Source organism: Canis lupus, chromosome 1 (genome assembly GCF_003254725.2).
Source record: "Canis lupus dingo isolate Sandy chromosome 1, ASM325472v2, whole genome shotgun sequence".
Classification (NCBI taxonomy): Eukaryota; Metazoa; Chordata; class Mammalia; order Carnivora; family Canidae; genus Canis; species Canis lupus.
In genome coordinates, this window is record NC_064243.1 from 67,095,978 (window position 1) to 67,123,503 (window position 27,526).

The following is a 27,526-nucleotide window of genomic DNA, read 5'->3' on the forward strand; positions in this document are numbered from 1 at the left end:
TTATTAAAGATTTTTTTTTATTTGTTTGTTCTTGAGAGACACAGAGAGAGAGAGGCAGAGACCCAGGCAGAGGGAGAAGCAGGCTCCACGCAGGGAGTCCAACAGGGGACTCGATCCCAGATCCCCAGGACCACATCCTGAGCTGAAGGCGGCGCTAAACCGCTGAGCCACCCGGGCTGCCCAAGAGTCTCTAATTAATACTTTGACAAAGAGCTCAGTTGAGTCATTTGACCAGAAGCATGAAGCATAAGATCAGTCTAAACCAACGCTGAGTTCACAAATATGCACACGTGACTCAACGTGATGTATCCAATTTCACTTTCATATTCTAACTCTAAACTCTTATTTAGTATTTATCTTGTTATTTTAAATTTTCTTTCTTAACCCAACTATATTCATTTAATTGTGTTCTGACTTTGTAACCCTGACTTTAATATTATTTTAAATATTTTTTTTCTTTTTTATTCCCGCAGCATTTTCTAATAGTTTTTGTATGTCTGTTTTTATACATTTCTAAGTAACTTTTATTCCCTTTTGAGTAAGTATAGAGAAGTGACCGGGGCACAGCGGATAACAGTCACAGAAACACAATGCATAAACCGTAACGGAGAAAACAGGAGGACAGCTTTCTTCAAGAGGTTTTGTAGAGAGCTGCCCACGTCCCAAGTCCGAGATCTCCGAGGCACTCTCGGAGAGGCTATTTGATCCCAACCATCATCAGCCAGTCTTTACCAATAGACCTCTTTTCAGTCCATTTAGACCACAGCCTGGGAACCACATGGGTAAAACTTCCCTTGCAGAAGGTGGCACACTAGCCTCGAGAACAACCCAGATGAATCGAAGCAAAGATACTATCTCGTCTTTGGGACAACTCACCACCTCTGCGAGTGGGCTGGCGGACGGAGTAAACACCACGGTCTCTGAGCACGATCGTGGCTTTTCCTCCTGAGCAAACCAGCTGCGGAGGGAGAAGGCATATGGCACATCCTAGAGCATGACCAAATACTTCTTGACACCCTTCCTTCTTTTTTGGAGAGATACACAATACAGAGGGGAAGCAGAAGACAGCTGGGAGCAATAGCAGAGCAGATCCATCACCTGATCTCAGTTTATTTACTTGCACAGAACCTGCCACATAGATTCGGCACACACGCACACATATAGATAAAAGTGTTAAATGAGATCGTACATGAGACCATACATCATGAAGCGCCATGAGTGGCATTTCAAAACTCAATAAATGTAAACTAATTTAAAAAATAAGTCCAAAGTACTGGAATCTTTCTTATGCTGCCCCATTCCAAAATTAACTTGGAAAAATAGCTTATTTCACTTCATGAATGTAATGTAAGAGGATGCCTGGGGGGCTCAGTGTGTCCACCTTGGGCTCAGGGCATGATCCCAGTCCAGGGATCAAGTCCCACATGGGGCTTCCTGCAAGGAGCCTGCTTCTCCCTCTGCCTGTGTCTATGCCTCTCTCTTTCTCTCTGGGTCTCTAATGAATAAGTAAATAATTTTTTAAAAATGCAATGTAAGTATTCCTCATGTGTAAACCTCGCCAGTCTTCTGGTTTCATCATGAAAATCAAGAAGATGCCCAAGGATGAGATTCTCCCAAAAAGGTTCTATAGTTGTTTAAAACCATTTCAAAGCTTAGAATTTCCAAAAGCTTGGTTTACAATGGTCATCCTGATAGGGTAATATTATGAGCCCCGCAAATGCATAATTAGCTTCTCCTCAATTCGCTGGTCTTCTAAGTATGAAAAGTTTGACTGGAGGTACATTGTACAACTAATAGTAAGGGACTATTTTTTTTTTTTTTTAGTTTTTTAACAACCTTTTTTATTTTGATGTGAAATTGATCTCGACATAACTGGCCAGTGCCTGAGATCTGAATTTACTAGATGGTATTTAGGGAGAAGCTGGGCAAAGCCCAAGAGTCAGTCACACAGAACAGCCTGGGTCAGCTGATGAAAGGAGAAGAAAGTGATAGTTTTCCATCTTGCTAGTGGGTCACTTTAAAGTAGTTCCTTAACTGTTACTTGATGAGAAATGCTGACCCAAACAATCATTAGGGCCTACTGTGAAGGGACAAGTCACAAAGAGTTGATGGATAAAGGGCAGGACAGCAATCATGACTGCTTGTGAAGAGATAAACCCCACTCGTATCAGAATAACTTGGCCCCTAGGCAAAGCTGGACAAAAACTTTCAGAAGACTCAGTCCCCAGAAATTATAATGAAAACAAGCTGTTATGTTTTTTCTGGTCATCAAAAGTCTTCTAGTAAAAATTGAGCTCTCAAATAAACCATACTAGAAACAAACATCTTGGCATTAAGACTGCAGTCTAGGAAAAGAAGCCAATTAATTGGCTTGCCAAAAAAAAAAAAAAATACGAAAGGCAAGATTTATACTTCTTAGGAGTTTTGGAGAATAACAGGTAAAGGGGCAAAGGATGTAAATGAAAAGATAATCTGTGAGTTCGATCAACTTGGTTGGTTGGGGTCTCAACCAACATTCTTCTCATATAGTGTTTAAAATAATAATTAATTTTTCAGGATAGCCCCCTAAAAATTGGTAGTTTCTTTAAAAGACAAGTTTTTAAAATTCCATATTTAAATTGGAAAGTGGCAAAGTAGCAACCTTAGCAATTAAAACACTAAAATGATCCAACTGAAGGAATCTTTTAAAATATGTCTCACCTGCTCAAGCTTAAAGAAAAGCAAAATTGAAAACTTGTGGGGGAGGAATATTTAGAGATATATGGAGTTTCTGAAGACAACTTTTGACATTTTTGCTCACTTGAGAAATTGATGTAAAGCTACTTTCTCTAAAACACCTCTCTTTTCCATGCTCTGAGTCTATACTGACACTAATTTCATCAATTGAGATTATTTATGGCACATAAATGAAAGGGCACAGTGGCAGCTAAACAATAAAAGCTAGCAGTCACCAAGTAACTTTTTCACATAAAATGATTCACTGAGCGCTTCACATGCATTATTTTAGCCTCACAACAGCCCCGTAAGGGAGGTGTTACGCTGCCCGGGCTGCAGGAGGCAAAAGTACAGGTACAAGCAGACTTGCCCAGCATCCTCAGGCGGGAAGAGGCCTACAGCCACGCGCTCAGGCCCCACAGGCCTTGTCGGCCTGCTATCTTGCTTCTGCCAAAGGCCTTCCCAGAACTTGGCCAGCCGGGGGTCAGAGACAGAAAAGGCTAGAGATAGAGACCCTCTTACTAGCGAGAAAAGTAATGAGATAAAATGTAATGAGCAGCAGGTGCAGAAATAACGAAGGCGCATCCAAAAGGACTCAGACAGGCGGTGCGGGGCCTGCACAGGCCACGATGACCGGGGCCAGAAGTGACGCCCCTCGCAGAGCGCAGAGGCGTCCGTGGGTCCCGGTCGGCTAGGGTCCCCCAGTCTACTTCATGAGCACTCCACAGGACAGCGGTGTCTTGGGTGACCACACTACCACTTCCCACTCTGCTCAGACTGAAGAAAGAAACGGATTTCTGGCAGGCCGCTTCTGAGAGGTGCCAAGGCCTGGCCTCACCCCACCTACTCCCACACGTGGACCCTCTAAACCATCGTAATTCTTCGACTGGAACTTTCCTCTTTTTTTGAAATGGCACTTGGCACTGGGGAGTTCTCTAAGAAGCATGTGTTTTAGCACTGCCTGGGTGCAGAGAAGTTTGAATTAAGGAAACAGCTGGCTGGCGGGGGGCGGCGGGGGGAAGAGCCGCTCCGGGTTTATCTCCACTTCTGTCCAGCCAACTCCTTCTAGCTCCCGACATCTGCCTTCATCTTACACTTCCTTTGACTCAGGGGTCAAATCAAAGAGCTGCTGCCCACCTCAAATGCAATGCTTTATCGACCTCCAGAGAGGTTAAGAAGGACTAACTAGGGCTGCCCCAAGTGCCAAGTTGTTCTGAGAAAAACCTAAAAAAGTATCCTAAGTGCTAAGTTAGGCTGAGAAAAGCCTTAAAAATTAGGAGTCAATACTCCAAGACAGAAGGTTGAACACACCACCCGACACTAGCTAGCATTACAGAGCTCCCACTGTATGCCAGATGCACTGCAGACAAGCCTCCAACTTCTGCATCAACTCTGGGAGGTGACTTCTGCTTTCCTGCTGAAACTGAACTTTAAAGAAAAAGTAACTCAAATGTGATCGTTTAATTATTATAATGGATCAGTATTCCAGTCAGATCTCCAAATCTTAGTTCTTTCCATTATACCATGATGTATTTTTAATACCAGGAGTACACTGAGACTTGCTCACAAAGGAATCAAGGAATTACTTTAAGAAATGAAAAAAAAAAATTCTTAAAAGATCAAGATTCCGATAAATGATAATAAAGTTATTGACTAAATGGGAACTGAATGTTTAGGAGAGAAACAACAGTTGAACAATTATCCATCTTTCTTCTCTCCTCCTTCTTTAAAATATTCTTGAAACTGAAATTATAAAAGGTGGCATGGAGGCTATGAATGAACAAAGTAAACAACACCTTTTTCTATAAGACCACGAATTCAATGAAGACAGAAATTTTGTCTAATTCACCAGTGAATTCCCAGAGCCATAAATAAATCGTGGCACTCGTCAAATGGTCAATATATATTTTTTTTAATAAAAGAATTAAGAAAAGTGGAAACTACTCACCCTGATAGCACAATGGCTAATTCAACTGTGGAATAATCACAGTAGGTTTATGGTAATAGGCTCTCCTTTAACATACTATCTTCATGATTTCTGCTCTAATTTCAGAATTCTAATGTCTATCCTTTAGGGTAAAGAGAAAGCACTGAGAAAATAGGCCAAACACCACGGAGTAAAGTCCACAAAGAATGGCAGAGTCTATAACCCTTCAAATGATTACACGCTGTTCCTAATTAGTCTTTCAAATGTTTGAGAATTCGTTTGTTAAAAACGAAAACTCAGTTGCAATCAGATACAGACTTCTAAACATCAGTAAGGTTCCCAGAGTAGATAATTAAACATATTTGGCCTGTAATAAACCTCAACCACGTGCTAATATAAAGCATTACTTTAAATTCTGCTTCTGAATCTGATTTAAATTCTGATTCAAACAAGAAGCAAGCAAATGAAAATAGAGGAATGTCTGCATCCTAGCTATTGGCTTTGTTTGGAGTTTGTTGGCCGTAGGCAAAATGTCCAAGTAGTTTAAATTAGCCTTTGGCATCCTTTGGCCTCCAATTTCTTGCAAAGCTCCTACTACCTAATTTTCAAATCTCTGAAGGGCATCAAGATGTCCATGTTCCAAGGTGTGGAGGTATCCTGCCTCCCCTGAGGATTTAAGGCCCTGCCATGGTTCAGGTCCTCCTTCCTTTCCAATCAACCACAACCCAACCCCTCCCCACCCGAACTGACTTCAGATGAGTGCTAAGAGGGAAACAATGTCATTAAAGCGCACTAACATAGTTTCCAGGTTTAATTTTCAGTAGATAATGTATTTGCATGTTTCACAAGTAAAAAAAAGTAAAAGAACACAGTGAAAATCCCCCCTTCCCTCGATGCTATGTTTTGTGGATCCTTCCTAAACTTCTTTATATGTACATATGTGTGAATACAAACAAGTAGGAATTCACTTTACTTTCTTATTTATTAGAAAACCTAGCACACCGTATACACTATTGAGCACCCTTTTCTTCATCTCTTCTTTTTTTTGGGGGGGGTGGGTACAGAGTGGGAGAGAGAGACAGAGAATCTTAAGCAGGCTCCACGCCAGCGCAAAGCCCAATGTGGAGCTTGATCTCATGACCCTGAGATCACGATCTGAACAGAAATCAGGAGTTGGTCACTTAACCAAATGAGCCACCCAGGTGCCCCCCCTTTTTTTCTATCTTTAATAAAATCTCTTGAAGATCTTTTTTTTAAAGATTTTATTTATTTATTCTCAAGAGACACAAAGAGAGGCAGAGACACAGGCAGAGGGAGAAGCAGGCTCCATGCAGGAGCCCGACATGGGACCCGATCCCAGGACCCTAGGATCACGCCCTGAGCCAAAGGCAGACGCTCAACCACTGAGCATCCCCAGCATCCCTCTTGAAGATCTTTCTGTATCAGTGTATATATGGTACTGCCTTTTTTTAAACTGTTGGAGAGTATTCCATCATATGAATGAACTAAAATTGAGTTAAGTAGTTCCCTATTGGTGGACATTTCATGGCCTTCAATCTTTTACTATTGAAAACAATAATGTAATGAACATCTTATATATAGATATTTTGAATAAATCCCCAGGAGAGGTATTATTGGCCAGACACATCTACATTTATTTGATGGACACTGCTAAATGACCCTCTGCAGCGTGTGTTCTATTTTTCACACCAAACAACAGCATGTAAGAGAATGCCTACTTCCAAAACCTGTGCTTACAGACAGTGTTATCAAATTTCTGGATATTTGCCAATTTGAAGGGTGAACAAATGGCATTTCTCCGTAATTTTAATTTGCATTTCTATATTAGAAGGGTAATTGAGCATCTCTTCACCTATCTAAAGGTTTGTAATTCCTTTTCTATAAAGAATCTGTTCATATATGAATTTGGGGTAGCCACTTAAGTCCCTGAAAGGCATTTGATGTTTTCTAAGGAGACTTAATCACTGAAATTAGTCCTCAAGTGGTACTATTTCCAGAGAATATGAAAAGGTGAAATGAAAATCTTAGGCAGTGGGGGCACCTTGGTGGCTCAGTTGGTTACACATCTGCCTTTGGCTCAGGTCATGATCCCAGGTCCTGGGATGGAGCCCCACATTGGGCTCCTTGCTCTCCCTCTGTCGGCCACTCCCCCTGCTTGTGTGCCCACGCTTGTGGGCGCTCTCTCTCTCTCTCTCTCTCTCACTCTTTCTTCTCTCTCTCTCTCCCCCTCTCTGACAAATAAAATCTTTAAAAAAAATTTTTTTAAAGAAAACTTTAAGCAATGCAGGGAAAACATACTATTGGGCAGAAATCATCAACAATGAGCTAGGTCAGTCTGGTCCAAGCGTTTGAAGGGGCTCTTTGATAAATAAGAAAGCCAAAGATTAGAAAATTAACCCAATTGGAAAAGAGCATTCGTTTTCAAGCTGGTGAGGACCACAGCTCACACTCAAGGCTCCTCTTCCCAAGACCAGCCCTTGTTCCCTTAAATTAAGGCCTTATGTTTCTCCTCTAAGCAACCTAGTAAAGTATTCATTTGTGTAAGCTTAGGGATCAAACAGATCTATCTTCCACGAATAAGACATAATAATAAAGGTATAACACAGCTTCCAAAAACAAAGGATTAAAAAGATAGATCCACACTAAAACTGATCTCCTAAGAGGTAATCACAAAATTGGTCACTGAAGCAGGTATGTCCAAGGTGGTTATGCAGGAAAGCCAGGCAGCTGGTGTTACTCACCATCACAGTAATAAGAACAGTTAGGAAGGCACCAATAGTCTGCACCCTCACCCCAAAGAGAGGCCTTCAGAACAGAGACCCTAAGAACGCAGCTCAGAAGAAACCTCAGCCCAGTAACTACAGTAAGCCCCACTTTTAAAGAAGAAGCATAACTAACCCTCCAGTGTCATTCAGACTTCCAGGCCCAGACTGACCAACAAGTCCTTAAAAACCAATACTGGTACTCCATCGATATCTGAACAAATATCAAAACAGACAAAGACGAATACTGGTGGGTGTGTCCTTCAGACACCTCACTGGGCTATCAACAATTCTGAATAGAGACGCAGCTCTGGAAAGTTTAAATATGCAAAAGTTAGTTCTGGAGCCATAAATACACTAAGCAGGTGGGCGGTCCTTGCTGGATGCTCTTCTACTCTGCTAGAAAAATCCTCCTGGCCCTGCCACGAGTCCCCTCATTTCTGTCTACACTGCCTACTTCCTTCTGTACGATAGCCCCTTTGTAGCTACCTCTTTCACTATTTTCTGTCTGTATTCTCGCCCTTTCTTCCAGCATTGGTGGAGCCAGAAAATACTGGGGACATAGGGTCTCACATCCCACCCCCTCTTTACTCAGGTCCCCAAATCACCCCAGGTAAACTACATTCCAAGTAAATGACACATTTGCTTGCTATCAAATGCAGCTTCAGAACAAGCCCCTTGGCCTCCCACCCACAACCACACAGCCATCCATAAGCCTCTCCTTTTGAGAAAACTGGGCCACCAGTGCCCATAAAGTACACCTACTTGGTTTTAAATCCAGATGCGTGTATGCTACCAATTACCTGAGTCATTTCTCCCACGCAGTGGTGACAGTCTAAAGAATAAGAGTAGGTCTTTACAGATGGCAAAAAAAAAAAAGAAAAGAAAAAAAGAAAAGAAAATTCAAACTGAAACTGTACAAAAATGGGGAGGCAGTCTCCACTCTGTCCTGAGTAAAATAACTGAAGATGGTCACAGACACATAAAGGGTTAAGGAAATAGCTCTAATTTATGCATTAATTGACTCTTGCATTTTCATGGCTCTAATTAGTATAGCCAGTACATTAATACAGTATCAGTTAAGTAACGATCAGGAAACTTAATGACTAATTAAGAAGAAAAATCAAGATTTATTGTAAAAGCAATTCAAATTCTGATAGCATTAGGGAACAATGCACATATGTGTATTTTTAGCAGAACTATAAAGCCCAGAACTTCAGGAGTTGCAAGTTTAAAAGGAAGCTGGCAAATCAAGTTACGATAACATAGTAACAATAAGAGAAGCTCATTTCCCAGAGGGAAAGAGAGAGAGAGAGAGAGAGAGAGAGAGAGAGAGAGAGAGGTTTTCTTTAAAATGACAGTGGAAAACATTCTGGTCGTTCTTAAAAAAGAACAACAGGTACATTTGTATGTTGTCTTCACGTAAGTCCCGTCTACATCATTGATGAGCACCAGGGTCCTTAAACCCGAAGTCTTCCTCACTGCATCTGACAGGCCCTTGGAGAAGGGGTGGCGGAGGGGCGGGCGGGGGCAGGGATGAGGACGGGGAGGCAGGAGGCCAGGGGGAGGCAGGAGGGAAGAGAGAAGCAGCCTTGACCATAATTACAATTCAGAGACACAGGCCCTGTGAAGAGGGCATTTGGGGGATCTCTCTGTGAATCAGGGAGCAAGTCCAGTAATCCAAGAGGCGCAGACCACACCGGTGAGGTTGGGCAAATGTAATAAAAGGAGAGAGATGTGGTAATAGAATAAAGGGAGCCTAACAAGGAGAGGGACAGGGCAAGAGGGGCTCTCGGGCTTCGGAGAGAAGCCACCGAGGCCAGACTAGCAGGGAGGGATGGAGGGAAAAATGAAACACAGGTTTCTGCAGGACTCTGGCTACTTCGGTTTGCCTACAAATAACCAAGGAGAGATACGGAAGGAGTGAGGGGAAGGTCGGGGCTCACCCAGGACTACGGCCAGACCAAACTCGAGGAAGGCTCCTCGAAGCCCGCCTCTCTACCGGGTTACACGTTCATCACCCTGCGAGGTCCAGTTTTCTCGAAAATTCTGCTGAGTCAGTTTATCCAGAATCCCAACCCTCAAAATCAGATCAACCTCAATATCTGATCAAATCCCTCAGCTCCCACAACCCTCCTTGGGGGTCATCTCAACGCCCGGCCCGCCATGGGAATCCTGTCGGGTAGTTTCAACCAGAATCCCCCTTATGCTGTGATGTCCCCCTTAGTAACCTTCCCTCCACTGACCCGCACCTGCTCCACCATGAGGAATCCTACTTGTCTGCACTCAGGAACTGAGACCAGCTTTATATGGAGGTCTCTACCTCCCTGCAGCTTTACCAGAGTTCCTGCATAAAGTCTCTTTCCACCACTTTAAATACTGTCCAGCTCTGGTTTTCTTCAACAGCTCAGAAGAGAGGTCAGGACTTGAGTTATAAATTTAGAGTCATTAAACAGTTCATAGATGGTACTGGTAGCTATGGGATTAGATTTATTTTTTTTAAGATTTTTTATTTATTCATGAGAGACACAGAGAGAGAGGCAGAGACACAGGCAGCAGGAGAAACAGGCTCCATGCAGGGAGCCCAATGTGGGACTCAATCCCAGATCCCCAGGATCAGGCCCTGGGCTGAAGGCAGGCGCTAAACAGCTGAGCCACCTAGGCTGCCCAGGGATTAGATTAAAAAATAATAATAATAATAATAAATAAAAATAAAAAATAAAAAAATAAAAAAATCAAGTAGAGAGCATAGAATAAAAAAGAGAAGAAGACCACAATGTAGCACCAAGAACATCAAACTAAAATTTCAAGTTGCAGAGATAATAAATTTCCAGTTTGAGCCAAGCATAGTGGTCAGAAAGGTGGGAGGAAAAACAAGAGAACAATATTAGGAAAAGCATGGGAAGTAGCTTTTTAAGGAGTTTGAGGTTGAGAGTATTCTCCATTTGGGGAAAAAAATAATAATTTTCTCCAAAACCAAGGATTTTCACATATGACTTAAATAGGCAGGTAATTACCGAGCATAAAGATAAAACCTTGAGCCTCAGTTATTTGTGTGTAAAGAATACGTCATTGGACTGCTAGGAAAATGTGTATATATATGTATATATACAATGTGTTGTACATAATATCTGGCACACACTGAGGCTCAAAAATGAGAATCCCTTTGAATTATAAATTAAAAATGCATTAAAATGAATGTACATCTATTTCTGGGATACATTTTTTTCTTCCTAACAATGGGAAGGTCATACCAAAATATGCCACTTTGGAATACTGATTATTTGGAATTAAGGTTACTAAAGAAACAGCCAGTGGAAGAACATGGGACCCTCCTCTGTCCTCCTGAAAGCAGAAAATAAATTTCCCGACGTGAAGGCACCAGCCCTGCACCTGGAGGGTAAAAGGCATCTTACTGCCAGAGATCAGGGCTGTAAGGCCAACAAGGGTGCCTAACAAACCCCATCACTCCTTTACGAACCGACTACCCTAAGTCGAAACCCCTTTGCTTGTCAATTCTTCGCAAATGTATGGTTTCTTTGTCTAAAAAGATATAAAAGTTGACTGCTTTGGTCACTTCTTTGAGACTCCTATTTCTACAAACTCCTATTCGTACTAACGAAATTGCTCTTCTCCCGTTAATCTGTATTATGCCCACAAATCAGTAGACCAGCCGAAGAACCTGGAAGGGGAAGAAAGGAAAAGTTTCGCTCTCCCCTCCATCACTGTGTGACCGAGCTGGAAAACAAAGCAATGGCAATAGACACACGTTTCCCATACCTTGATTTTTTTTTAATGCTTTGAAATTTTTAGCTTTGCCTTAGGAATGTATACAGACGTTTATATTACCACTACTGTTGTATGGCCCAGTCGGGAAAATTGCAGTAACAGATTGCTAATTCTAACTTGAGAGGGTCCCCCAAATAATGATTGTTGGTGGAGTAACGCACTCCACACAACGCCAAAGTCTTTGCCTCTCTCTCTCTCTGTGCTTTTGAAACTGAGCAGCAATTAACCTTGGTGCCGCTGCCAGAAACGTCCCGGGACAGATAGGCCTAGCACGTTCCATCTTGCCTCAGTGAAGCCTGGGCCAGTTTTCTTCACTGACAATCCAAGGCTGGTCTCTCACCAAAAAGACACGCAAACTGAAAGATCAGACCAAAAAATCAAAAAAAAAAAAAAAAAAAAAAAAAAGAAGAAAGAAAAAACCAACCCTGCAGATTTCTCTAAGTAGAGGCGATGAACTCACGTATGACTCTGTAACCTACAACTTCTCCGTGATGTTTCGAGATGTCTGGCTGGATAAGCGATTTCCAGATAAACAACAGAAAGGGTAAAACCTCTCCCAGAAACTCCCTCAATTAGCAATCACCTTCATTTAGCAACAGCACCTCTACTATGCCAGCTGCAGGGGAAATTAATTAAATTTAATAGAAGCCACGGGGGAAGTAATTAAATTTAATAGAAGTCATGGATTCCAAATGAAGATAAACTGTATTTGTAATCAGACCTACTGTGTCACTTACTCAACTTGCAGGTCTGTCTGTAAAAGCGTGAGCCAAGTGCAAGCCACCTTCCACCAGAACACCGAGTTCCCTGGAATTGCTCCCTCATTCTCACCTCAAAACGTGAAATGATTGATGCAGTTCGCTATGGAAAGCATCCCTCATTTTTTTTTGAAGTTCTTCTTTCAAAATAATAAATAAAAAAAAAACCACCCTGCACCAGCCTAACAAGTCCATTATGTGTAAACATGCAGACCTGAATAGCGCAGAAGCCATAGCACAGACAAGAAGTAATGAAAGGTTGGCATGTTTGCTCTGGGAAGCAAAACTAGCGGCCCATTCATCTAAATGCAGTTATGTTTCAATTTAACTAAATTACAAGGTTTGAAATTAGCAATGCTTCAAGCGCTCCGGGCTACCGCTCCCACCAGAACACTTCATCTTTAATACCTGCTCCAGCTTGCAAATAAAACTAAGGAAAACAGTAGGGGAAAATGCTCAAAACCTCTTTTTAACAAAGGCCTTTCTAACAACTGCAATCTTATGGTTTTTACCCCTCGGAAAATCTAAAGCTTAATGGAGTCAAATCTAAGTAATACTGATCCTTTACTATTTTTTTTTTCTGTATGTTCTATGCATGGTTATTTAAATATTTATCTTATTTATCATGATAAATTATAAGCTACTTAAGGACAAAAAATATTTTCAGTTTCCAGTTTCTTATCTCTAGAATACTTAGCACAGTGCTTTGTACACAGTGAGGGATTAGAAAATATTTATTATCCCACTTTAATGAGAAAGAGTTGGATAGCATTACTCTCCATGAAATCATTACCAGCACTGGTTTGAGCAAGCATGCTTCTCCTGGTTGCTAGTACAAGACCCGGCAAGAATGCCAGGATTTCCACCTGACCTATGAAATAAGAAAGAATTCTATTTCAGAGTTCTTTTGAGGACTAAATGCTATGTGGCTTATTAAAGCACTTTGTTTAAGACAAAAATACCAATAACTAACATAGAACAGGCATCTATCACGTGCCAGGCACCATGCTAAGCACTTTACATAGATTATCTCATTAAATGTTCACCAAAACCCTAGAAATTAGCCACTATTTGCATCTCTCATTATAGTCGTTACCATTTAGAGGAATTACGTGACCGATTCAAGAACCTAAATAGCTAATTAGTGATGGGACTAGGGTTTGAACCAAGCTTAACCCAGTATGGGTGCTTGAAGGTAATGGGAAAATCCGGGCCACTTTCCAATGCGCAGAATCAAGACCATGCTCCTTGATGATAAGAAACACATACAGCACAAAGCAAAGGCCTCTTTTTATTTAAAAGTATCAGTGCCAAGTACATAAAAAATTATTCCATGACTCAGTGAACATCCATCTTTACGTTGTGACGAACATAAATGTCTTGGGGGCATGTACCACATCACACTGAAACTATGTGACTCTCCGCTAGACTGCAGCCCAGTCGATGATAAGGACCTCGCCATTAAAAATAAATAAATTAAATAAATAAATAAATAAATAAATAAATAAATAAATAAATAAATAAAGGACCTCGCCATTAATGACAGCGCCCACCACATAATAGATGCTACACATGCTTTATACACATTTGTGGGCTAAATGAAGAACTATTAAATTTTTTATGTTAGTTCTAGAGGTCTAGAGAATTAATAAATGAATGCTATTTATAGTCATTAAGTTATCTGAGTATAATTCCAGTTGGCCACCTGTTCTAGAAGAGACTTCTCTGGTCTTTTCATGTCACATACTCCTTTCTGCATAAAATCAAATTCTTACTGAGTCCTCTGTACATATTCCTAGTATAGACCTCCTAACGCTTTTTCTCACTTAAATTCCCTACTGTCTGTCTATGTTAAACTACAGAGTTCTTATATTATTCCTTCTTTATCTTTAGCTCCCAGCACGGTACATGGCATATATGAGGCACTAAATAATTATTAGGAATAATTATTTATGTAAGCATCTCTTTATGATGCTAGCTCTTTGCCATTGGGAATCAATATTATTATTATTATTATTATTATTATTATTATTTACCTTGTGTGTTTGGAGCGAGTGTGGTAGAGGCAAGAAATTACAAATATCATTTACGACTTAAACTGTACGCATTAACCTAGTGCAAAAAACATTAACCAAGCACAACCTTTAAACGTGGCCCCTAACAAAATTTTTTACCTTGTCTAAGCAGCAAAGATCACATCAGTTTCTTGCACGTCTCTTATGCCATCCCAGTTTCACCAAATGTGTTTCAGTGTTTTCACTCAAGTAATTTTTAAACATAAACACACACATGCACCAGGAAGGGGCTTCACAGAATCTTACACCATACATGGTTGAAAACAGGCTCCTTTAAAACCCCATTTACAATGTACTCCTTTGTCTACAGAACTTTGCATCATTTAAAACAAGAACTAAACCTAAACCGTATTAATTACAATTTACTATTTTAGTCACTCCCAGTACTTGGTATCAAGCTATACAATTGTTTTAAGTTCTCAACACACCTAAAGCACTTAAAAAGAAAATGTACTATAAGGTGTTATTATCACCAGAAGGACTCATCTCTAATGGTTCCATATAACATTTTTGTGTTGCTTTTTTTTCCCACAAGGGGAACCTGAAAGAAAATGGGAAACCCAGGAAATACTAGAAGAAGTTTAAACAAACAAACAAATAAATAAATAAATAAATAAATAAATAAATAAATAAATAAAGTTACCTAACCTAATCTGTTTCCCAGGTGAAAAAAATGGTATTTTTCCCAACATGAAATTTTTTTTTTAATTTTTTTAATTTTTATTTATTTATGATAGTCACAGAGAGAGAGAGAGAGAGAGGCAGAGACATAGGCAGAGGGAGAAGCCTATGCATGCACCGGGAGCCCGACGTGGGATTCGATCCCGGGTCTCCAGAATCGCACCCCGGGCCAAAGGCAGGCGCTAAACCTCTGCGCCACCCAGGGTTCCCCCAACATGAAATTTTTTAAATGGACTGTTAACCCAAAATAGGAATAAATATTTAATGCTTGTATGCAGAATGGACTCTATTTGAATTCAACACTTTAAGAGTCCAATACATTCACCCTTAAGTTATTTTTGCCCATATACTTAGTAATAAAAAAAAAAAAAAAGAACTCTGGAAACAGAAATGATTATTACTTTGATTATTAAAATTATGTCACCTGCTCAAATTGTACTTGCTTCTAAGGATACAGTTATAATAATAATGATTGAGATCACTATTAAGAAATTCACTGTGAGGCATGATTGTACTTAATTTATTTGAAAATTAAAAACAAATTATCCTCTTCTCTATAAAAGCAATTTAATTTTTTCAAGCTGTTAATGAACCAATTAAACAAAACCATTTATTCTAATGCATGGAAGAAATTCCACTGTTAGAATTATATACCAAGAGAACTTTTTTACATATTGCTTTATGTGTGTATGACAACCACTCCCCTAAGCCATCGATACTCAAAGTATGAGTTCCAGGGACCCTTCTAGGAATCGTAAGGTCAAAACTATTTTCATAATAATGCTAAGACAGTATTAGCTTTTTCACTGATGATGCTGAGGCAATGGCGGGCCAAGCTGTTGATGCCATTAGCATGAATCAAAGCAGAGGCACAAAATTTTACTAGTATCATTTTACTCTTTATTGGCATGCAACCACAGTAAATAAAATACAGTTTCACTTTAAAATGTCTTTGATAAACCTGTACAAGCTAATTTTAAAAATCACAATCCTTGAGTACATGCCATCCTAATACTCTATGTGATAGAGAGGGAAAGCATGCATAAAACATTTCTACTGCAAATCAAAATACAACGGGATAGCTGTCTCAAGAAACAGCACTTCTGTGACTGAAGTATGAGGTGAACTAGCCACTCTTTTCATGAAACGCTTTTTATTTCAATGAATGGCTGAAGACAAACTATTCAGAATTGGGCATGACTGACGTTTGTGGGGAAAAGGGCAGGTTAGCCTGTCACTTCATAGAAAATAACTGACAGTATCTGTTGCCAGTGATAAAAATTGAGCTTTTAAATGAAAATTAGTATCTTGAAAATTTTTTCCACCATCTCGAGGTTGACAGTTTTCCAGCACTTAAAACATTCTCTGAGATTAACAAACATGATTGTTTGATTTTATATAATGAAATGTGTCAACATCTGGAAGGTCTGCAAAACTTAGTGGACCAATATTTTCCAACTGACCAATGCATGATATTATAAAAATCGTGTGTGGGTAAAGGATCTACAGAGTACAAAAAAAAAACAAAAACAAAACAAAAAAAAAAAAAACAATATATTTTAATGTAACAAAGTACAAAATGTTCACTGATAAAGTTATCAATTCCTCATTGAAACTAAATTTTAGGAAATTACAATCCATAGATTTTTAGTGTAGTATCAAAGATGAATGTCTACGTCATGTGGAAAGTCTATTAAAATACACCTCCTTTTTCTTTCATTTACTACACCAAAATGATAGATCACAAGAAACTGATTTCAGAAGCAGACCCAGAAACCTACTGTCTTCTATTAAACTAGAAATTAAAGGGAATTGTGAAGTATGTAAAGAAATGCCAGTCTTCTCACTAAATATTTTGCTTTGGAAATGCAGCAGGTGCAGAGGGTTCTCACAAAAACATGTTTTATGTTAACATGTAATGGATGTTTTAGTTACTGGTTTTTAAACTTCTTAGTTTTAATTTTTTAAATGGTAAGTATCAACAGACATACACCACATAAAAAGTTTTTTTGCATCCTCAATAATTTTTCAGATCATAAATGGGTCCTTGGTCCAAAAATATTTGATAGCCTTTGACCTAAACTAAAGCAAAGGCTTGTTATCTACTTTATAGCATTATTTTCAAAAGGATTTTGACCGAATCCCTAATAAAATTAAAATATGCTTTTCCTATGCACACTGAGAACGACTATAATAAATGTCAAGCATCAGGTGAATTCCTCATGATATATGATGCAAGTGCTTAGTCCTTGCACAGAAGTTACTTATAGTCTCGCAAGGCGATGTCTTAGTTAAGGACTATTTGAGGACAGGCCACGTGACAGCTTAAAACCACTCTCGAAGTCTGCACCACTGTTCTTCTAGTTTAAAATGTTTGTTACCAGTTCCAGCACCACCATTAATCCCTGCTGATTATAATTTCCTGTGTCTTTTGTTTGGCCTCCTTTTCTTTTTCTGGACTTTCTAAATCTCACGTCAAAGGTCCCTTTATAAAGAGGGTGCCCTTTAAATAAGCAACACAACCCATCTGAGACTCCGCCCTCTTTTCACTTAAAGTACACACAAGTGTGTTTGACACAACTTTCCGATCACCTTTTAGATCCTGAGTTAATTTGTTGATGGCTACTGATTATGTCTTTACTACCAAAGAATGTTGTGGGGATTCATTTTATGAGTTTTTAGATTTTTTCAAGAGCTTTAGATGAGGAGAAATTCTATACCCATAAAACCCAAGCTCTAATTGCTGGAGAACATAATATAAACTTGCTTAAGTTCAAATTCTACATCTACAGTGAGGCAAACCACACAAGAATAAGATCGAGCAAGACCTCTTATTGAGATCCTTCCCAAATAATAAGTAACACCTACTGAAAAATCACAGCAAAATTCTAAGTTGATCATGATTAGTCAACCCATCATTCTTTCACTGTTCAATACTAGGGAGTAACTAAAAAGTGAGAACCGACTACAGAGATAGGACCAAGATCTAACATTGGGAAGGTTAACTGGACCATCCTCACTAAAATGCATGTTGTTCGTTGCTATGTAGATCTCCTATATCGGCTAAGAAACCACCTTAAATGACTTCTGGAGAAGGTTATGTGCTACTCTCCAATCCACTCTTCGTTGCTATGAACTTTTGCTCCATCTAGTCAGCATAATGTGGTGAAGAATAGCCCTGGTTCAAAGTTCTCTATGTGACAAGGAGCACTTATCTTCCTTAAGCCTAGTTCCTCAGACATAAGAAATGAGCTAATAACTAACCTGCAGATTTTGCGACTGAATGATATCATAAAAGTAAGCAACCACATTTTAACCATTTGGAAAATGCTAGCTATAATGGTCTCATCAAAATTTCAATCATTATGTACAACTCTACATACGTCCCTTTTCCTATGGCGGAATCTGAAGACTAAAAGTAATCATTTCATTTCTTTGCCCTGGAATGAAAGTAGAAAAAACCCACACAAAGGGTAGAATTAAACACACACCAGTGTTCCACTCTGAGAGAAGAGTATTGGGATCCACGCATAGGCTCTAGGTCTCCCAACCATCTGCACCCCTCAGGCCCAGCCCCACCCTTTGCTAAATCCCATAATTAGATTATCCAGTTCATAGGGTCAAATGAGCCAATGATTGCAAAGCGCTAAACTCAACACTGAATACAGAAGGAGCCCTGAATAAATGTTAGCTGTCATATTATTATTTTCAGATTGCCTTTGTTCTACAGTTCATTTACTTTAGTTTATAATTTAACAAAAATAAGCCGGCACCTCCCAAAACACTCCTACATAAGTTGCTTTGAATGAAATCCAATACTGTGATAAAGTTTGGCAGAAGAACATATCATGTAGCTATCTTGTTGTAAACTTACTTTTATAATATGTAATAAAACTTGGGGGTTCGGGATGTCTATAAGCTCTAGCTTGCTGCTTCTCTCTACCTTCACTGCATCTAAGAATCACTTGGAAAGATTTCTAAATATTAAAAAAAAAAAAAGAAGCATACTGAGGACTTCACTTGGTGTGCTAAAAATTAATACAGAAAAAAACTGTCCTACTGTCCCATTACAAACTGTTTTTCAAAGTGACCAAACAGCTCTATTAGATAGGAGTTCTTCTATATAAAACAATTCTAGATAATACATGGAGAAGGAACAATATAATAAGTAGATCTCTATTTTGCCCTTTTAAAAATATGAGGCAACTGTCCTCAATGAATGATAAAACCATTAGGTATAAGGTTGATGAGGAATCTTATAACAAAATAATTGGGCTTTTACCACTTGCAGCCACTAGTCCGCCTTCCCTCCACTGCATGTGAGACCCTCAGTCCAATATTCCTTGAGGTATGATGCAACAGAAGTAGTTGAGGGCAGGGGAGGTGGCAGGATAGGAGGAGGGGTTTGGGGAAAGGAGAGGGACAAGAGAAAGAGAAGAAGGAAAAGAGAAAGGAGAGAAAGGGGTAGAGAAAGGGGAAGAGAGGAAAATGAAGAGTCATGAAATAGAGGAGGAAGGGGAAAACACAGGAGAACAGCAAGGATGCAGGATGGGAAGAGTAAGTGGAGACTGGGGTGGGGAGGAGAAATGAGAGGGTATGCTTGAAGGAGAGAAGGCAAAGAAGCAAAACAGTTAAGTTCCTGATGCAAGTTGATCCTGAACCTCACCATGTTCTTGTCCTTTGGTAACTAGGCATCCCAATGCCTTATACTCAATTTTTTGGTTCACTAAAGATAGCCAATGCTATGCTTTAGATATTACTTAAAATCTTCAGAGTTCTGAATACAAGTAAAATTTAGAGACCAGAAGAGGGATCTACTTCATTCCTAACCTAAAATATGACAATTCTAGGGCCTATTTCGGGTTGATTATTGATAGAGATCCCAAACGGCAAAACAGAAAGCAAATGCAATCAATTTAACCACATTGTGGAATGATTCAATCAAGTGAGTCTAAGTTTGAACTGTAATAAGAACTTAATAAAATAACCATCAAAGGAATTAAGAAACCAAAAATCTACTTAAGACAAACATATTGTCTACTTCAGAAATATAAATCTGGATTAATGGATCGATCAATGGAAAGAAAGAGGAAGGAAAGGAAGGAAGGAAGGGAAGAGGGAAGAAGAGAGGGAGAGCAGGTAGGGAAATCATTTAAGTCCAGATGCTGTTTAACAAACTTTAATGATATTCAAAAAGGATTGTCTAGCGGTAATTTGGGTAATGACAATAAAATGCTTCAAAAGACACAAGTTCTAGACCGGGCTCTGGCTCACCAACCACAGTATTCTGAAGAAATCATTTTACTGTTCTCCTTTCACATCATATTGACCACTCTGAAAAGCAAAGGTTCTTCTGAAGCTTCAATGTGTTGCTATACCTGAAGCCTTTTGCAAAGAACTGATCCCTTATGTAGAAAATATTAAAGTTTTTTTAAAGTCAATTAATAGCATAAACAAGATTGAAGGTAGAGTACTAATGTAAAATAAACTATTCCAGTAAGTAACTCAGAACCTTAGTTTTTTTTTTCAGCTCCTAAATGATAGGCTAATTCTATGCATCAGAAAAATAACAAAACGTAATTTCTATAAAATTATTTTACAATTCAGACTTTGTTAATTCAAAACAGGTGTTGCCCACAATTTATCTAAATTAGCAAGTTTTTACTGCAATGCTATTAAGGTGAATGGGAAAAAAAAAATAAATGAACCCAAAATGGGTATATTTGCTCATTTGAAATCTCATTATAAATTCTTATCATTAAGTACACTCATTTTCTTCTAGCCTTATGCCAATCCTCTGCTGTTGTGACCTTGAGAGCAGGACTACTACAGACAGGAAACTACCGTTCCCACTTAGGTGCTACAGTAAGACATTCTCAGAATTTGAAAACAAGCTCACCTTCCAAAATTGAAAATAAAAAATTAAAATATAAGCGGCTTGTCCCACCTTAAAAATAAATAAATAAAAATTTTAAAATAAAGGTCTATCACTCTGTGTAAGTGCCCTGACTCCAGAATGAGCAGAATCAGATTCAAATCCCAGCTCCTCCACTTGTCTCAGGATGCAATCCGAGGCAAGTTCCTGCCCATTTCTCTACCTCTCCTTCGCTCTGTAGTCCACGAGGAGATCGAGAGTAGCTACCTCCTAGGGTATTAAAAGAATTTGGCTGTGACGATGCACGTAAAGCACTTATTAGCACAATGTCAGGCACAGAACAAACCTCCGACTGACGCCGGCAACCATCATGACACAGTCCCACGGTGGATTCTCACGAAGGTCAGAACAAGTTTTTACAAGTTGACTCACACCCTATTGTCTATAGTAATAATTAAGGTAAGGAAAAGGTATGTAAGCCCTCTTGGGAGAAGAGGAAAACACAACTATCAGTGGTTATGTGAGTCAGGGATCTCCAACAACACACAACCACTGGGGATGGACAATGTAATATCCATGTATATACTTACATAACGACAGGACGACCCCATGGGTGTGCGTAGGTACATATTTACAAAAGAACTTGCTATAGGAATTGGCCTCCACAACCACCGAGGCCGAGAAGTCCCACCACCTGCTGTCTGGAGGCTGGAGAACCAGGAGAGCCGGCGGTAGGAGTGAGTCTGAGTGTCGGAGGCCTGAGAACCAGGGCGCCCAACGATTTGGGTCCCAATGTAAGCCCGAGACTTGGGGAAGCAACAGTGTAAGCCCTGGTCTGAGGTGAAAGCCCAAGAGGAGGAGAAAGATGGAGGTCTCGGCTCAGGCAGAGAGTAAGCTGGCCCCTCCGCGCCTCTCGACTCCTGTCACGTTAGGAGAACAGATGGACAACCAGGGACCACCCCTCCCGTGCCGCTCGGCGCGGGCGCATGGAAGACCCAGGCCACGGGGTCCGGGCCAAGGCCGCGGCGGGCGCTCCTGGCAGGGCCGGGTCCGCGGGCGGCCAGGGGCTGTCGTCCACGGCACACGGGGCGGCTCGGACCCCCCCACCTGCCAGGCTGGACTCAGAGGGTCGACACTCTATGATGCAAAGTCTACATTTAAAACATATGCTGGGTTTTGAAAGCAATCCGGGAGAGAGAGAGGGAGAGAGCGCGAGTTGAGCGCGTCCGTGCGCGTGCAGGCGGGCCAGCAGGGAACAAATGCCCTTCGAGTCTTCTTCCTTAAGCTGCTACTAGAACTGCAGCCTTTTTCCTGAACTCCTTGAAAGCGGTACAGCTTAAAATTCCTAGGGGCTAAAAAATAATCATATCATCAAAACACCACTTGCGCTGCGAGCCGGCTCCTCCCCGGGCTGTGCTTCAGCGCTCTCGGGAAGATGACCGACGGACCGGCACAAAGGGATGGGGGCCGAAACCGAGGCAGACCCAAAGGCGGGGTGATCACAACAGGTGGGAGGGAGGACACCCAACAAAGCGCCGCGACAGAGCCAGGGAGAAAGTCAGCGGGCTGCGCCCGGCCCGAGTTGGCCTATCCTCTGGGTCCCGACCACATGTTCCTTTGCTGGATGAAACCCTTTGCCACCTTCGCCCTGGCGGGTCGCTCCCCGAATTCTTCCCCTCGAGCAGGCAAGCAGGGACCTCCACGGCCCCGCCCCCCAGTGGCAGGCTCTCAAAGCACTGGGTGACAGTGGTCTTCTCCACTCGGGCCGCTGAGTGAAACGCGAACCTCCTCTGCAAACAGCCGCACGGACACAGCGGGCAACGTCTCAGCAGCCGGCGGGCCACAGCCTGGGCCCGGTCAGGCGGCCACACCAAATCAGCCGTCACTGTGGGATCTGTCTCCACAGCGCAGAGTGACAGGGCTTCTCCACCCTGGAGATGGCTCTCAGATAGACATCAGGACAGCGCATACAGCTACCGCTATGTCTTTGAATACGTAACTCGCAAGCTGCACAGCGTCCTCACCGGGGAGCCACCTGACGCGGAGCAGCACACCTCCCAGGGCCTCAAAAGAAGTCAATGAAGACAACAAGGGAGGTAGTTCCAATTTATACATCGTAAGTCATCCTCTTTGTTTGTTTGCTCATGATGAGTCATTCTCCTGAAGACAGATGAAAACAAAATGCTAAACCTACGAAACTCAAAATCTGTTCTGAGAATCCAGAACGCCTAGACAACCCATCAGGACCTAGGGTGCCCGGGATGGGGCGGACCCTGGGAGGAGAGGGACAGGCCCGTCCTCATGATCCACTCAGACAGGCGGAAGCTCCAACACACACACAGGGACGCAGGCTGCATGACAAGTCGCAACAAGGGCCTATGGCACGGGGAAGTACCAGAAGCTCCCTTCCACTCACGAGGGAAGTCAGTGTGTGGCAATCAGATCGACCCGCTTCCCCGGAGCATGAGCCACGAAGAGTGGGCAGGGCCACGCTGGGAACAGGCGACAGCACACAAAGCACTCTTCACCAGAGCACAAGGTAAGCTAAGAAGGAAGGCAGCGTGGTGCAAACCTGTGACACTGCCGGCCACGTGGTGAAGAGAAGCACGTGTCAGCGACGTGGGAGCCGAACGCTGAGGCATCGCGCAGGAAAGCACCGCACGGCCTGCAGATCGGTCGTACCCAGGACTTCACAAATGAGACGCCTCTGACTCTGCCCCTCTGGACCACTGACGACTGCCTGAGGCTTCGCTCTTCTACACTTTTGGGTGAAATAGGGACACCTGGGTGGCTCATCGGGTGAGCATCTGCCTTTGGCTCAGGCTGTGACCCCAGCGTCCTGGGATCGAGTCCCACATCAGGCTCGGAGCCTGCTTCTCCCTCTGCCTGTGTCTCTGCCCCTCTCTCTGCATCTCTCATGAATAAATAAAATCTTTTAAAAAAATAAAAATTAAATAAATTTCTGAGTGAAATGAGATTCAAACCCCTACTTGCAACTATCACAGTGTATATGTGTCTTCGTGCATGTACGTGTATATATGCATAAAAATAGAAGAGCGGTATTCATATACTTTTATGTATAGTTTATATTTTCACTTTAGAAGTATGAATAATTCCTTTTTAAAAGCTTAAAATGATTTCCCAAAGATATTTCCATGTCCCTTTCTTAAGGACCGGTGCCTTCAGTAAGAACTCCCAACCACCCTGTAATCCAAATTCTATCTGGTCCTGCAGTGAAGTCAAATGTGAGATCCTGACATCAATTTGTTGCCATGGAAATAATTGAGATGTCAATGTTTGTGCATTATGACTGTACTATAGGAGCAGATGGGCTGACAAGGGGGAAAAAATCTTTGCAAATATCTCTCCAATAATTAACCAAAGTGTCAGGTATTACTTTAAATTTACGTTATTATAAAAACTTGAGAAAGATCAAGTTGAACAGTACAAAATACAACCAGTTTCAACTTCTGAATTTTTACTAAGGACGAGATTTTTAAATCATACCAATGAAAGGGCTTGCATATTCTTTTATCCGGTTGATTATGTTTTCTTGCTTATTGTACCACTTTTGTGGTGCCTAAAAATACCCGTAACCAAGTAACTCATCGAGCCAACCATTTACAATATAATATTACTAGAAAAAAATGTATGTCTGGTTCTATATCTGTGAATGTCCAATGAATTTGTTCCAGAAAATTAGCTATTTGAATACAAAGACCAAACTCCTCTGGATCCTCCACAGTACTTAGCCATGTCTCCTGGGGTAAGTGAATGAACAGTCATTTGTGCATTCCCTTATAGAGGATTTTTTCCTTAAAAGTAACAAGTAGCAACATACCCAAGTAAAATAGGCTGGGCCATCGTGCATAAGTGCATGCAGACATCACCGGCACTCTCCTAATCTTCACAAGGTATTGTCATTTGGAACCTCTTACTGTGCCACCCACAGTGAGCCCTTTTTATCCAAACATAAAAACGTTGTTCTTCCCCATTGTGGGCTAATTATGCCATCTGTTTAGCCACAGCACTATTAATGTCACCTCCTCAGCATTCCCACACGCACTGCCCTCTGACACCTTCTACTGTCAAACGTGCAAGTGGTAGACAAGGCAAGGAAATCAGTGTCCTCATTTGTATTCTCAATTTTTTGTGCCTGGGCGACGCTACGGTCTCCATGAGGAACCCGAGCATTTGGGTAATTCCTCTCCATCCCACCTTAGTTTAATGGTGCTAGATGTAAAGATAAACAATAACAACAACAACGACCATCAATCCCCTTCTCTACACCAAAATGAAAAACTGGAAAAGACATAAATGTTTTAGGAAACAAACTGGGATCAAAGTCAGGAAAGGGAGGGAGATGAAGAGTAAGTCATCTGATAATCACTGCTGAGCTTTGAAATTAAGTCTAGCAGCTTATTTTTTATATTATAAAATAAAGACAAAATAAAGTTAATAAAAAGGTACAGGGATCCCTGGGTGGCGCAGCGGTTTAGCGCCTGCCTTTGGCCCAGGGCGCGATCCTGGAGACCCGGGATCGAATCCCACGTCGGGCTCCTGGTGCATGGAGCCTGCTTCTCCCTCTGCCTATGTCTCTGCCCCTCTCTCTCTCTCTCTCTCTCTCTCTGACTATCATAAACAAATAAAAATTTTAAAAAAATAAAAATTAAAAAAATAAAAAGGTACAAATACCCTCATAGATTAGAGGTATGGAGCCCTATGCCTACTATAGATAAATCAGATAATTCCACACTAAGAAATTAAAAATATAACCTCAGAAAAGATCATAAACTAGATATCTGATTGTTGACTAGAGGTAAATGGCAACCTTATTTAAATTGCTCACAATAGGAAAGCATACCATTTGAAAGAACCAGCACATTTTAAAATGTAAAACCTTGTTAAATTTATGAAAGAAATCCATTATACTCATCTTCTCTGGAGCTCTATACCTATCTCTAACACCAATAAAAAGGCACACACAGAATAACTTTTCTCGTGGCCGTTTAAAAATAAATACATTCTTTTGATTAACAAAGCTCACAAATTTTGGAAATATACACATTTACCTTAAAATTTATATGCACACAGCGGTGCCTGGATGGCTCAGTCTGTTAAGCATTCTACTCTTGGTTTTGAGCTCTGGCTATGATCTCAGGGTTGTGGGACCAAGCCCCACATCCCCACATCCCCCCATCAACCACATCCCCCCTCATCTGGCTCTGTGCTCACAGGGAGTCTGCCTGAGATTCTCTCCCTCTCTCTTAGCCCCTCTCCCAGCTCCTGCACCTTCTTGCATATGCCCTCTCTCTCTAAAATAATAAATACATTGTTTTAATAAATATTGTTTTAATAAATATATTGTTTTAATTATATGCACACAGAAAGCTATCCTCATAGCTTAAAATCTGGAACATTTAAAGATGGGTACTAGGAGGTAAAATGATCAGGAGTGTGTTACAAAGGAAGAAAGGGTATTAATGCTAAATGTGCAGAGAGCTTTGGTAGAGTCCTCATCTGAAAAATGAGGAGGATGGATTTCATTAACTCTATGTTACTTAAACTAGAACATCCAAAAAAATCAAAACAACTCCTTATAGATATGGTGCCATACTAAGTAACAGACCTAGTTTCTACAAGGGACAGGACACGGTACCAACACTTGGCAGAGTTCAACATGTCCTGTAGTTTTTAAGCCCACTGCTAGAATGGGACAAAAGAACAAAGGATGAAGGCAGGACACCCACAGCCACCAGTGCACCTTGTTCCACCTCACACCTCACCAAGACCCACCCTGGAGGCGAATGATACATACAGGCCAACCTCCCACTCTCCAAGTCCTTTCTTAGGGACTCCGGAAACATGGCTTTGAAACCACTCTACCCAGAGCTGCCATCACAAAACAAACTGACATCCACAAATACAACAAATAAAGTCATTTGGACCAATAAAGAAGCACAGGTCCTCAGGTTGGCTCCATCCTCTACAGGCTACAAGAAGCTACTATTATTCTTTAAAATTCTGCAAGTAATAATCTTTTACGGGTTGCCATTTCTAACAAATAAGTCATTGGTGGTGCTTATCTATCTAATGAACAGCATCACATTGAAGACAGTAGTAGAGTCTTAGTCCATTTGAGCTGCTATAACAAAAGACCATAGGCTGAGTGGCTTATACACAACAGAAATTTATTTATTTATTTCTCACATTTCTGGAGGCTAAGAAATCCAAGAACAAGCCACCAGCAGATTCTATGTCTGGTGAGAGCCTGCATCTGGGGTCACAGATGGTTGTTCTTTTCATGGTGTCCTCACATGGCAAAAGGGGGCAAAGAAGCCACCTGGGTCCTCTTTAGGAGGACACTGAGCCCAATCATGACAATTCTACCCTCATGACCTAATCACCTCCCAAAGACCCCACCACCAAATACTGTCACACCAAGGGTTAGGTTTTAGCATACAGATGATGTGGTGATGTCAACATTCCATCTACAGCAAACAGTCTATAACTAGTTGGGAAATATACAAAGAAGTAGAGACTCATAACATATAATTGATTATATATTTGTTATATGAGCCAATCATGGCTTGAAAATCATGGAGAATGATTTTTTTCCTTCCAAGATAAGTAATCATCAAGGATAAATAGAGTTGCAAATTTGGGGTTCCTTGCCCATTAAGTCAGGGTACAATTTGGGAGATTACAAAATTCTTTAGGAGAAACAGAGATTACAAGATTCTCTAGGAGAAACAAGTCAGTCCTAATTTAATTGAGCCACAATCGCAGCTGATGAAAAACATGTACAAAAAAAGCCTCCTCACTGAAAATGCTAAACATCTGTAATAAATGATAAAACTTATCAAATCTTAATTTCTTCATTTTTTTGCATAAGATCAGAAGGATCAAAGGGGCAGATGGCA

General features: G+C 40.9%; 1 protein-coding gene and 1 long non-coding RNA gene across 11 annotated transcripts in view; one reads left to right on the forward strand and one right to left on the reverse strand.

Annotated features, from left to right (window-relative positions):
* Positions 1-27,526, reverse strand: part of PTPRK (protein tyrosine phosphatase receptor type K) — a 548,248-nt gene that overhangs the window by 456,390 nt on the left and 64,332 nt on the right. The gene's annotated exons all lie outside the window — the stretch shown is intronic.
* LOC112644551 (uncharacterized) overlaps positions 23,911-27,526 on the forward strand; it is a 53,290-nt gene continuing 49,674 nt past the window's right edge. For all 4 annotated transcript variants that reach the window (XR_007413554.1, XR_007413550.1, XR_003126488.3 and 1 more), the window contains exons 1-2: positions 23,911-23,993; positions 24,299-24,369. This is a non-coding gene — a long non-coding RNA (uncharacterized LOC112644551). The remainder of the gene's footprint in view (positions 23,994-24,298; positions 24,370-27,526) is intronic.